At 40.1% G+C, this 10,271-nt stretch overlaps 1 protein-coding gene across 5 annotated transcripts in view; it reads right to left on the bottom strand.

The window, feature by feature from the left end:
* Positions 1-5,580: 5,580 nt before the first annotated feature.
* DDX6 (DEAD-box helicase 6) overlaps positions 5,581-10,271 on the bottom strand; it is a 31,543-nt gene continuing 26,852 nt past the window's right edge. For all 5 annotated transcript variants that reach the window (XM_057748624.1, XM_057748622.1, XM_057748623.1 and 2 more), the window contains exon 14: positions 5,581-9,916. The gene's annotated coding sequence lies outside the window, so the exon portion shown is untranslated. The remainder of the gene's footprint in view (positions 9,917-10,271) is intronic.

Here is a 10,271-nt window from a genome sequence, read left to right as displayed (position 1 = left end):
GGATTCTAATCCATATATGTCACTTTATTTTCAGGTGATGTTCAAGCCTTTTCTAGTGGGTCGAAACCCTCTTTGATATATATATTAACACATCATATCTTAGATGGTAGGAGAATGAAAGGACAAAACAAGAGAACTAGTTGATACATATCTAATAGATTTATAATAAAGTAAGGAAGAAATACTCATAACTATTATAGTCCTCATTTCCACAACTAGTCATGTGGTCATAAATGGCATCTATAAATTCCTTCTTCCTTCTTCCACTACCCACTACATATTTCCTTTGTCCTCTGCAAGTACCTTGGATAGTCCTGATTCCTTGCCTGGTGGAACGACCCAAACCTTCATTCTTGAAAGTCTGGACTGTTACTAATCCAGCCTGCACTAAATTGTTGTAGTTTTCCATTAATTTTTAAAAATTTATTTATATAGTTATTTATTGGCTGCATTGGGTCTTTGCTGTGCACAGGCTTTCTGTAGTTGAGGAGAGTGGGGGCTACTCTTCATTGCAGTGCGCAAGCTTCTTATTGTGGTGGATTCTCTTGTTGCAGAGCACAGGCTCTAGGTGTGAGGGCTTCTGTAGTTGTGGCATGTGGGCTTGCTAGTTGTAGTTCACGGGCTCTAGAGTGCAGGCTCACTAGTTGTGGTGCACAAGCTTAGTTGCTCTGCAGCATGTGGGATCTTCCTGGGGCAGGGTTCGAACCCGTGTCCCCTCTGCATTGGCAGGCAGATTCTGAACCACTGCGCCACCAGGGAAGCCCTTTCCATTAACTTTTATCACATTATATGGTAGTATTAAGAGTAGCCCCGGGAGACCTACGGCATTCCAGACAAAGTCTTCCTTACCCTCTTTGTGTAATCACAACCCCAACTTCCCCTTTCAAATTAGGATCAAGGGCCACAAAGCAGCCTGTTTGTTTGTTAGCATAAGTCCAAAGTAGGCAGGAGCCCAATGTGGCAAGCTCAATTTCCAGTTTAATGGAAATTCTGCTGAGTTCTCTGGAAGAAGCGTTTCTCTCTTGGGAATTAAGACCTCTGCGCCAGCAGAACCCAAAGTTGCCTTATGACTTGATGAGTCAGGCAACGTCTAACTCATGATGGGCTCCTCAGGTCACGTGGTGACTTGGTAATGCCTGGCGGTCGAGAGTTTAGTCTCTACTAAGGCCCAACAGCAAGACAGAAGCTGTTTTTCAAAAGGGGAATAGTTTTCTGCAGAGGATAGCACAGCTTTTTTCAAAATCCTAAAGGTCTGTGCTGTCATTCACCTACAAGAGCCTACCAAATCCTCTATACAAGCATCACAACATGCCATAGACACTCTGTGGTCATTGGCTCCGACAGATCATAAGGCCTGAGTGGCAGAGTGACTGTACTGCAGCCTGGACCTGCTGCAGAGCCTTCTCTTGTTCTGGCCCATCCTTAAAAAAAGACAACAATTCAGATTTCTCAGCAAATGAGTTGAAGTAACACAGCCAGATAAAGTATATATTGCCTTCAAAATCCAAAGAGGCCCACTAGGCATTGTATGTCTTTCTTAGTGGTAGAAGGAGCCAGATGTGGCAATCTGTCCTTCACATAGAAAGCAATATTGCAACATACCCCAATTTATTGGACCTCCAGGATTTCACTGGGGAGGCAGGTCCATGATTTTTTAGTGGAATCTATTTCCTATCCTCTGACATGTTTGAATTTTACCAAAGTATCCAAGGTAGATGCTGTATCCTGCTATAATGTAGTGGGCCAGCAGGATGATAGCCTGTAGAATTCAGAGGTGATCCATCTCTGTAGACCAGGTAGAGAGGTAATAGAACCCTGACATAGAACAATGAAGTTGTGTTGCTGGTCCTGCCTGCTAAAAACAAACAATTTCATACACTCTTTACTATTAGGTCTAGAGAATAAAAGCATTCACTATATACCAGGTGGCAGGGAATGTGCTGACTTGTTCCAGCAGAAAACAAACACACACATGTGGAACAGCAGTTGCAACTGAAGTCATCACTCAAGTTTATGATAGTCCACTGTCATTCTCCATAATCCATTTGTCTTCTGCACAAGCCAGACACGTGTGTTGAAGGAAGATATAGTAGAAACCACCAATCTTTCAAATCTTTGTTGGTGGAACTAATCTCCATAATCTCTTCAGGAATGTGGTTTTGGTTCACTACTTTGGTGGTTAGAGGCAGTTCTAGTGGCTTCTACATAGCCTTTCCTACCATAATATTTATTATCCCATAGGTCAGGGAACTAATTTGGGGATTTGCCAGTTGCTGAGGATATCAATCCCCACTATGCAATCTGGACCTGGATTCAGGGACCCATTGGGTCAACTGTGAAATGGACCCACGCCAAAACTTCACAGATCACTTGACCTCCATAAGCCTTTACCCTAACTGTAGCATTTTGGGTCCCTGGTAGTCCTCAGAAGTCTAGTTATTCCCTCTTCCCCAATATATAGTCACCCTAGCTAGTGGTCACAAGTCCTTTTGAAGAAGACTTCGCTTTCATTCAAGAGGCTCTGTGTCAGTGAACTGTCTCGTGCCTGGAAACTTCTAGAGGAGTTCAACAGACTGGCCGAAGTCAGAATCCTGTTCATCAGATCCAGAGCTTTTCTGTGTATACAAAATTAAGTAAAACTTTAGAAGGCTGCCATCTATTTCAGTCCTAGGAACACTGTAACCAATTAGCTAAGGACAAAGCTATCTACAGATAAGGGACCCTCTTCAAAATTCCCAGGGAGGCCTTCTTGTTCTCTTTGTATGTTAATTGCACGTTCATATGTTTCTTCTTATGTATGCAATTGAGGCTTTTTTTTTTTTTTTAACCCCTTGCCAAAGAACAAGTTTTAAAAGACCTACCACTTTTGTGTGTGTGTGTGGTTGATGGAAGAGAGGTACAAGGAAGTTATTATTATTTTTTAATTGAAGTAGATTTATAATGCTGTATTGTGTTTCAGGTGTACAGCACAATGATTCAGTGATAGATAAATATACTTTTCCAGATTCTTTTCCCATATAGGTTATTACAAAATATTGAATATAGTTCCCTGTGCTATACAGTAGGTCCTTGTTGGCCATCTATTTTACATATAGTAGTGTGTGTCTTTTAATCCCATCCTCCTAATTTATCCCTCCCCCACTTCCCCTTTGGTAACCATAAATTTGTTTCCTATGTCGGTGGGTCTATTTCTGTTTCGTAAGTAAGTTCATTTGTTTTGTTTTTTTTTCAGATCCCACATATAAGTGATATCATATGGTATTTGTCTTTCTCTATCTGGCTTACTTAGTATGATAATGTCTAGGTCCATCCATGTTGCTGCAAAGGGCATTATGTCATTCTTTTTTATGGCTAATATTCCACATACCACATCTTCTTTATGCATTCATCTGTTGATGGACATTTAGATTGCTTCCATATCTTGGCTATCATGAACAGTGCTGCTATGAACATTGGGGTGCATGTATCTTTTCTAATTACAGTTTTACATTAGTGTGCATGTATCTTTTATAATTTTCCCCAGATATATGCCCAGGAGTGGGGTTGCAGGATCATATGGTAACTTCTAATTTTTTAAGGAACCTCCATACTGTTCTCCATAAGTGGCTGCACCAATTTACATTTGCACCAACAGTGTAGGAGGGTTCTTTTTTCTCCACACCCTCTCCAGCATTTGTTATTTGTAGACTTTTTAATGATGGCCATTCTGACCAGAGTGAGGTGATACCTCACTGTAGTTTTGACTTACGTTTCTCTAATAATTAGTGATAGTGAGCATCTTTTCATGTGCCTGTTGGCCATCTGTATGTCTTCTTTGGGGAAATGTCTGTTTAGATAGTCTGCCCATGTTTTGATTGGGTTGTTTTTCTGCTGAGTTGTATGAGCTGTTTGTATATTTTGGAAATTAATCCCTTGTCGGTCCTATCATTTGCAAATATTTTCTCCAGTAGGTTGCATTATTGCTGATTGTCACAGCCACTTGATTTCCCTATGCCTCATCAGTTACCTGCACTTAATCTCATAGTACTACCAGTTAAAATCTGAATTGTGATGCCACTGTATACCATGAAATATTCATGTTCCAGCCCATCCACCAACCCCCATTAAGGAGGTTATCATTGAGCTCATCAAATATAACTAACCCAATCCCAGAATTTCATTTTAAGTCTGTTTCCTGCGGCCACTTCTGGTACCAATTACTCTGTCTGGGTCCCGACAAGAAACAGATGGCACACTTGTAATAAGAAAATTTGTTTTTTTACATCAGGCCTATTTACAAAGGCGTGGGTGTAGGGAAAACCTACCAAGAGGACAGTTACCAGAAAATGGAAGGAGAGAGTGACAGACTCAGCTGCAGAGATCGCCAGTTTAGGAACAAAGCACCTAGAGGCATCTTACAGGAAGGGAATTAAAGGAATACAAACTCCAACCTCACTCCTTCCTCCTTCTTTCTTGAGGGGGAATCCGTGGTGAGCAAACCCAAATGGGAGCCACAGAGCAGAGGAAATATTTGCGTGGTTCATACAGGTCAATCTCTGGAGACAGTAAAACTGAGGGGGGTACAGATCCTGGTACACTGTGGTCTGTGATTACATTAACAGGATAAAGGAAATGCACCTAATGACCTAGGAACAAGTAACTGCCCACACAGCATCTATAAGGAAAATTGATCTTAGACCAGATAGTACACATTCATCTTTGCTCCTTAGATGAAAATGTTGATGACATGTCTCCCTACATTTCTTCAGTGTATCGTAGTGAAAGAACTGAATTTGCAACTTTGACTGCTGTAGCTTCCTGTATCTTGAAATCAGGTAATCCTCCAATTTTGTTCTTTTCCAGCACTGTTATGGCAGATTGCCTTTCTGTATGAATCTTAGAATTAGCTTAGCTTAGCTTGTGCTTTTCCGTATGAATTTCAGAATTACAATTACCTCATCAAAAAGCTTCCTGGCAATGACTGGAAGGAAATACATTGAACCTATAGATGAAACTGGAGAACTGACAAGAGGTGTCATGTTCATGGACTGGAAGACTGTCCTCAGGCCTGATTTCTCTCATTAGCATATTTTGCAGGTTTCAGCATACAAGTTTTGCACATACTTTTGTCACACTGAAGCGTTTTCGGTGGGGTGGGGTGAGGATGCTGTGTCCAGCTTTAAGTGCCTGGATTTCTCCAATTTAGGTATTTTGATTTCTTTCACCAGTATTTCTAGTTCTCAGAATACAAATTCCATTCACATTGTTAATTCCTCAGTAATTTTTGTGGGCAGGTTCTTTCTAAAACATCTGAACAAGTCTAGGAGGTGATGACTACTGGCAGTCCGCTGGACAGACTGTGGACCAATCTCTCTCTTCCAAACAATTATCTGTCCTGTTTAGGCTATGAAAACAGAGTGAAATGCGAATGGTGGGACAATGTCTAGACAAAGGTGCTCTCAGATTTTATTCAGCTGGGCTCAGAGGAGTAGTGCTGAGAAACTTGCTGCTTTACCAGAACATGAGTTAAGTAAAAATGATTTCAAAGCAAGTATTCCTAAACTGCAGAGCATGCTGCTAAAGACAAACCACACACACATCTGGAGTTCCAGTGGGCTTTTATTGAGATAAATTAACAAAAATCAAGATGTTATCAATCATCTTTTCTTAACTTTATAAACTCAGCAGAGACTCTGGTCCATATATGTGTACATATAACATAACACATTCCAACAAAAACAAAGCCCCACTGGAACATTTGCCAATTGACAAGCCAATTTTCCCTTTCCCCAAATGTTTTCAAAATAGAGTCCCCACTGTTCACTTCTCAGTGGAACTGGTCCCTTGTGGCTAGGGACACTGGAATTCTATCCCATTTTTACTAAACAAAAGATAATTTTTTTCAAGTTTTAATTTTGTTTCAAAAAAGGGAATAGTGACTTTGTTTTCTCCAGGCACCCCTCCCCCACAACCACTGGTTAAAATACAGTAGCCTGTATCTTAATAACCCAACCCTACCCCCTCCCTTGCGCTTCCCAGTATTGTCTACTGGAGAATTTAAATACACTTCTGTTGGAATCTATCAGCTATGGAGGGGCAGAGTCCAGGTGCCAGGCTAGCTCCCTCTGACCTCATGAACATGTTACAACCTTTGGACACAACTCTTTACCCCAAAGATGAGTTTTTAGATCAGAGAATGGGTTTTCTTTGGAAGTTTTAAAAAACTATCTTCAAGGATCTAAAGTACAACTATACGCTCACCAAAGTTCACTTAAGTTCACCAAAAAGTTGACTGACATCAGCTCCCATGAGGCCAATAATTTTGCTTGATGAAGGTATTTTGCCAGAAAATGATTCCACAGTAACAGCTTAAGATACACACAATGTTGAAAAAGTAGCAAATTAAAATAACATGGCTTAATTCCCAAGAACTTATTTCATCTTTTAGTTACTCATCTATAAGGTCAGGAGTGTGACTAAAGGCAGTTTCTGATGAGGTTACGAACTTCCAAAGTGTTTCTAAATCCTTAGTGCAGATACCCTCCCTTCTGGGGCAAAGTAACCTCCCTCCCACCCCTATTAAAAAAAAAAAAAAAAAAAAAAAAGGAAAAAAAAAAAACAAATCAGAATGAGATGTTTTGATTCCAACAATTTACACTCAAGGCTTTGTGCTGGGTTGTCTGGTTCTAACCCAAGCATGATGGTATCAAACACAAAGCACATGGCAAAGGAAAGATGCTCCCATCTCATTCTGAAAACAAATACTGATAACCAGGTACCTCCCCCCTCCCCCCCAGCCTTTGGGGCCAACCCTTATGATGATGCTGGGACCAACTTCAAAATGATTTAGAGATTATATTCAGGTTTCCCTCTCCCTAACTTCTTCCCATGGAAGATCATTTTAGAATAAATTTATTCCATTCCATTCCTAAGGGAAAAGGCAAGAAAATTTCTCCATGGGAATGTAAGGAAAAGAGAGACAGAGGCAGCAAGCTGTGTAACAGTCCAAAACCCGTTACACAACTATATAACTAGGAGCTGAATGTAATTTAAATATTAAAAATAGGGGGAATAGTTTTCATCCAAATGAACCACTGGAAAAACATTACCATTAAACACCCAATACTGGAAGGAACACAAAAACAACTTCTAATAGTAGCAATGCTCCTTACTGTAAGGGAGATTAAAAAAAAAAAAAAAAAAAAAAAAAAGACTAGGCTTTCGCCTAGTCCTTAGAGCATCTTTCCATTTAACAACTCCTATTCAAGAGTCAAGCACCAAAACTGGACAGCTGCCTCTACAAGACCGTGTCCAATAGTGGTGTCCCAGATAGTTTTAAGTGCCACTCCTCATCAGAGGCTGTACTTCAGTTAATACTTTCAACTTAAAGTCTGTGCTTTTAGAGGGACCCACAGGCATGTGGCACCAGGCAGAGCACAGTCTGAGGATGGCAAAAGAGACTGCGCTGTTTGTTTAGTCACCCACACACTCTAGCGAGACACAAAATTGCATTTATAAGCCTTCCTTGCTTTTCTTCTATAATGAATGATCCCTCTTATCTCACCAGAGGTGGGGGAGAAAAAGAGAGCTGCATCAGTACAAGGGCAAGATTTTTTGGTTAAAAGTTGATGCCTTTTCAATTCCCTCCCCCCACCCCTCCCTGGAAAAAGGTTACTTCCTTAAGTAGGCCTTTTATTTAGTAACCAACATTGGCTGGATAGACACATGTGGCTTGGATACCAGATAAAAGAGTTATTCTTTTTGGGGTCTGTACTGTGCAGCTCTTGCTACAGTTTTTAAGGAGAGTTAGGGCTATGTCTGATCAGGAGGCATCTGCAGGATTTTGATCCTCAAGGAATTCTGGGTGAATCACAATTTTGCTTAGAACTAGGCAGAGTCAAAAAAGCAACTCTGAATAACTGATTTCTTTATCCAGATGAGTCAAGCATGAAAGGTTATGCAGGACATATCTTGCAATATTCTAGGGTTTTGAAAAACCATGGCATATAGAAATCAAAATTTTTTAAAATTTTTCCTTTTTTTTTAAAATCCTAGATGCCTCCTCATTGACCTAGTACACTGGGTTAAAAGGGAATTAAAAACATTAAAAAAAAAGTTCACTGGTTTTGATTCATCTCACTCCTTTTGCCTGGAGATCAGGCCAAACATCAAGCATGTTGGGAGGGGCACAATTTAAAGCAACACTATTGACTGTAAAGCATTTGCCAGCAATTTACAATGCAAAATGACAGATAATTCTCGTCACAAAGCAAGAGGATGGCAAGCAGCTTTCTGTAGCATGAAACTTTAACAGCTCTCAGGGGTTGCCCATTCCTGCAAGTTTATGTATCAAGGTGGGCAGAGGGCAACACACTTACACAGTACAGGAGCTGATCCACAGAAAGCAAGCCCTAGAACTGCTAATGTTACCAAAGCTGGTACTGGCTAATATTCTGAAATGCAAATCCATGCTTTATACATACACTGCTCACAGACACTGCCACTCAATCAATTCCCACACTGCAAGGCAAATTATTCTTTGTCCCCTTTTGCTGAGCCTGAAAAGTTTCTCAACCTTTTAAAAAGGGGGGAAGAAACAGTATCAGAGAAAGCATTTCAAAAAATAACATCTTGAATTATAGGTTCTGCAGCTTCCTTGCTCTCTATCAGGCCTCCTGTAATGGTACTACATGAGACAGTGTGACAGCAGTGAATCCCAGACTTCTGGATCCCTTTTCCAACATAGGGTCCTGAAGAGGTCTGCTCTCTACATAAAAGGTGAAGTACTTTTTAGAATTTAGTGTTGCAGAAAACTGAGCCCCTCTCATCTTTAGCTGCTCCCATAATCACTCTAATCCCCTTAATCCCAGCAACCTTCATCCAAAAAAAAAAAAATATATATATATGTATATATATATATGAACCCAGAAAAAAACCTATTTACAAAGTTTATACAAGTATACACACCCAATTTTCTATGGGACACGCTTTGCCACAGAGGAAAGAGGGTCAAAGGCTCTGACATGTCTACACATCAAGCGCCAAGACTGCTCATGGAGGCGTATGTAAACCAGTCTTTAGTGTTCTGCTATAGAGCACAAAAGGCCTGTCATATGGCTCCTGCAATGATAGACTGCTCTTTCCTTTGGGAGCGATGATGTTGCATCTACTCAGCCCAGAAGAAATTTTTACTTGGAATTGTTTTTTGTTTTTTTTAAATACATGTATTTACAGTGCGGATGAACTGCAGTTGCACATCAACTCCTCCACATAAAGAAAAAGAAAATGGCGTTTAACATTACTAATACGTTTCATCTTCCAGCCCTGGGCTTGAGTACTGAGTAGAAAGGGAAGAGAGACTTCAACTTGAAACCAAAATGAAAAGACAAAAATTTTAAAAAGAAAGAAAGAAAAAATACTATTGTTGATTCCTTGGGCTGTGTCTAAAAGATGATATTCTGAATGGTCTCATAGCATAAGGCACTTTGCACAAATAAGTAATAAGCTCTTCAGGCTTAAAAAACGGATGAGTAATCACGGAGAAGTTGAAATGCACTCAAGAGTCAGCTGTTGGAGAATTCGGAAATCATAGACAAGCTTGTGTTCATCAAGAATCTTCTCTTTTTAGGGTTTCTCCCCTTCTCTTCTTTCTCCTCCTTCCTTGTCCCCCTTCCCCAGGAAACATTGTTTAAAAAACCAGCAGTTAGTGCAACTAATGTTCAGTCAGCACACAGTGCAAACAAGTGGAACAAAAAAGGTAAATTCCTTTTCAGCTTTTTTCTCTTCACCAGTTAAAAAAAAAGAAAAAAAATGTCTGAGCTCTTTTCAGTCTTCATAGTTCCAAATGAAAGAAGATGAAAAACCCACAAAGAGAAGAGCATCCCCCCAAAATCGATGTGTCACAGATCCAAACGAGCCTTCTGTAGTTTGTCAAAGCCTAAAGAAAAAAGAAGCCTAAAGTTAATGCCATGAAAGCAATATAAACTAGGATACACAGGTGTTCACAATCCTCATCCTAAATGCTCTCTATAATAGCTTCTACCAAGCCTCTCTGCCTACTAGAGAATGCACTCAGGATTAAGGAATTTCCGCTAGGTATCCCAGAGACAGAATGAAACACTGAAAGTTCTGGTAACAGGCAGTGTTCATCCATGGCAAAAAAAAAAAAAAATTTTTTTTAAACCTTACATGAACTCAACAGCCTGCCAATGTACTAGCAAACATGGCTAGTTTTATATTCGTCCAAGGGTTTTGTGTTTGACATTTAAATTAGGATAAAAAGGTTAAAGTGA

This window comes from Hippopotamus amphibius, chromosome 9 (assembly GCF_030028045.1).
Source record: "Hippopotamus amphibius kiboko isolate mHipAmp2 chromosome 9, mHipAmp2.hap2, whole genome shotgun sequence".
NCBI classification, from domain to species: domain Eukaryota; kingdom Metazoa; phylum Chordata; class Mammalia; order Artiodactyla; family Hippopotamidae; genus Hippopotamus; species Hippopotamus amphibius.
The sequence above is the reverse complement of the archived record's forward strand: the minus strand, read 5'-3'. Positions and strand labels throughout refer to the sequence as shown.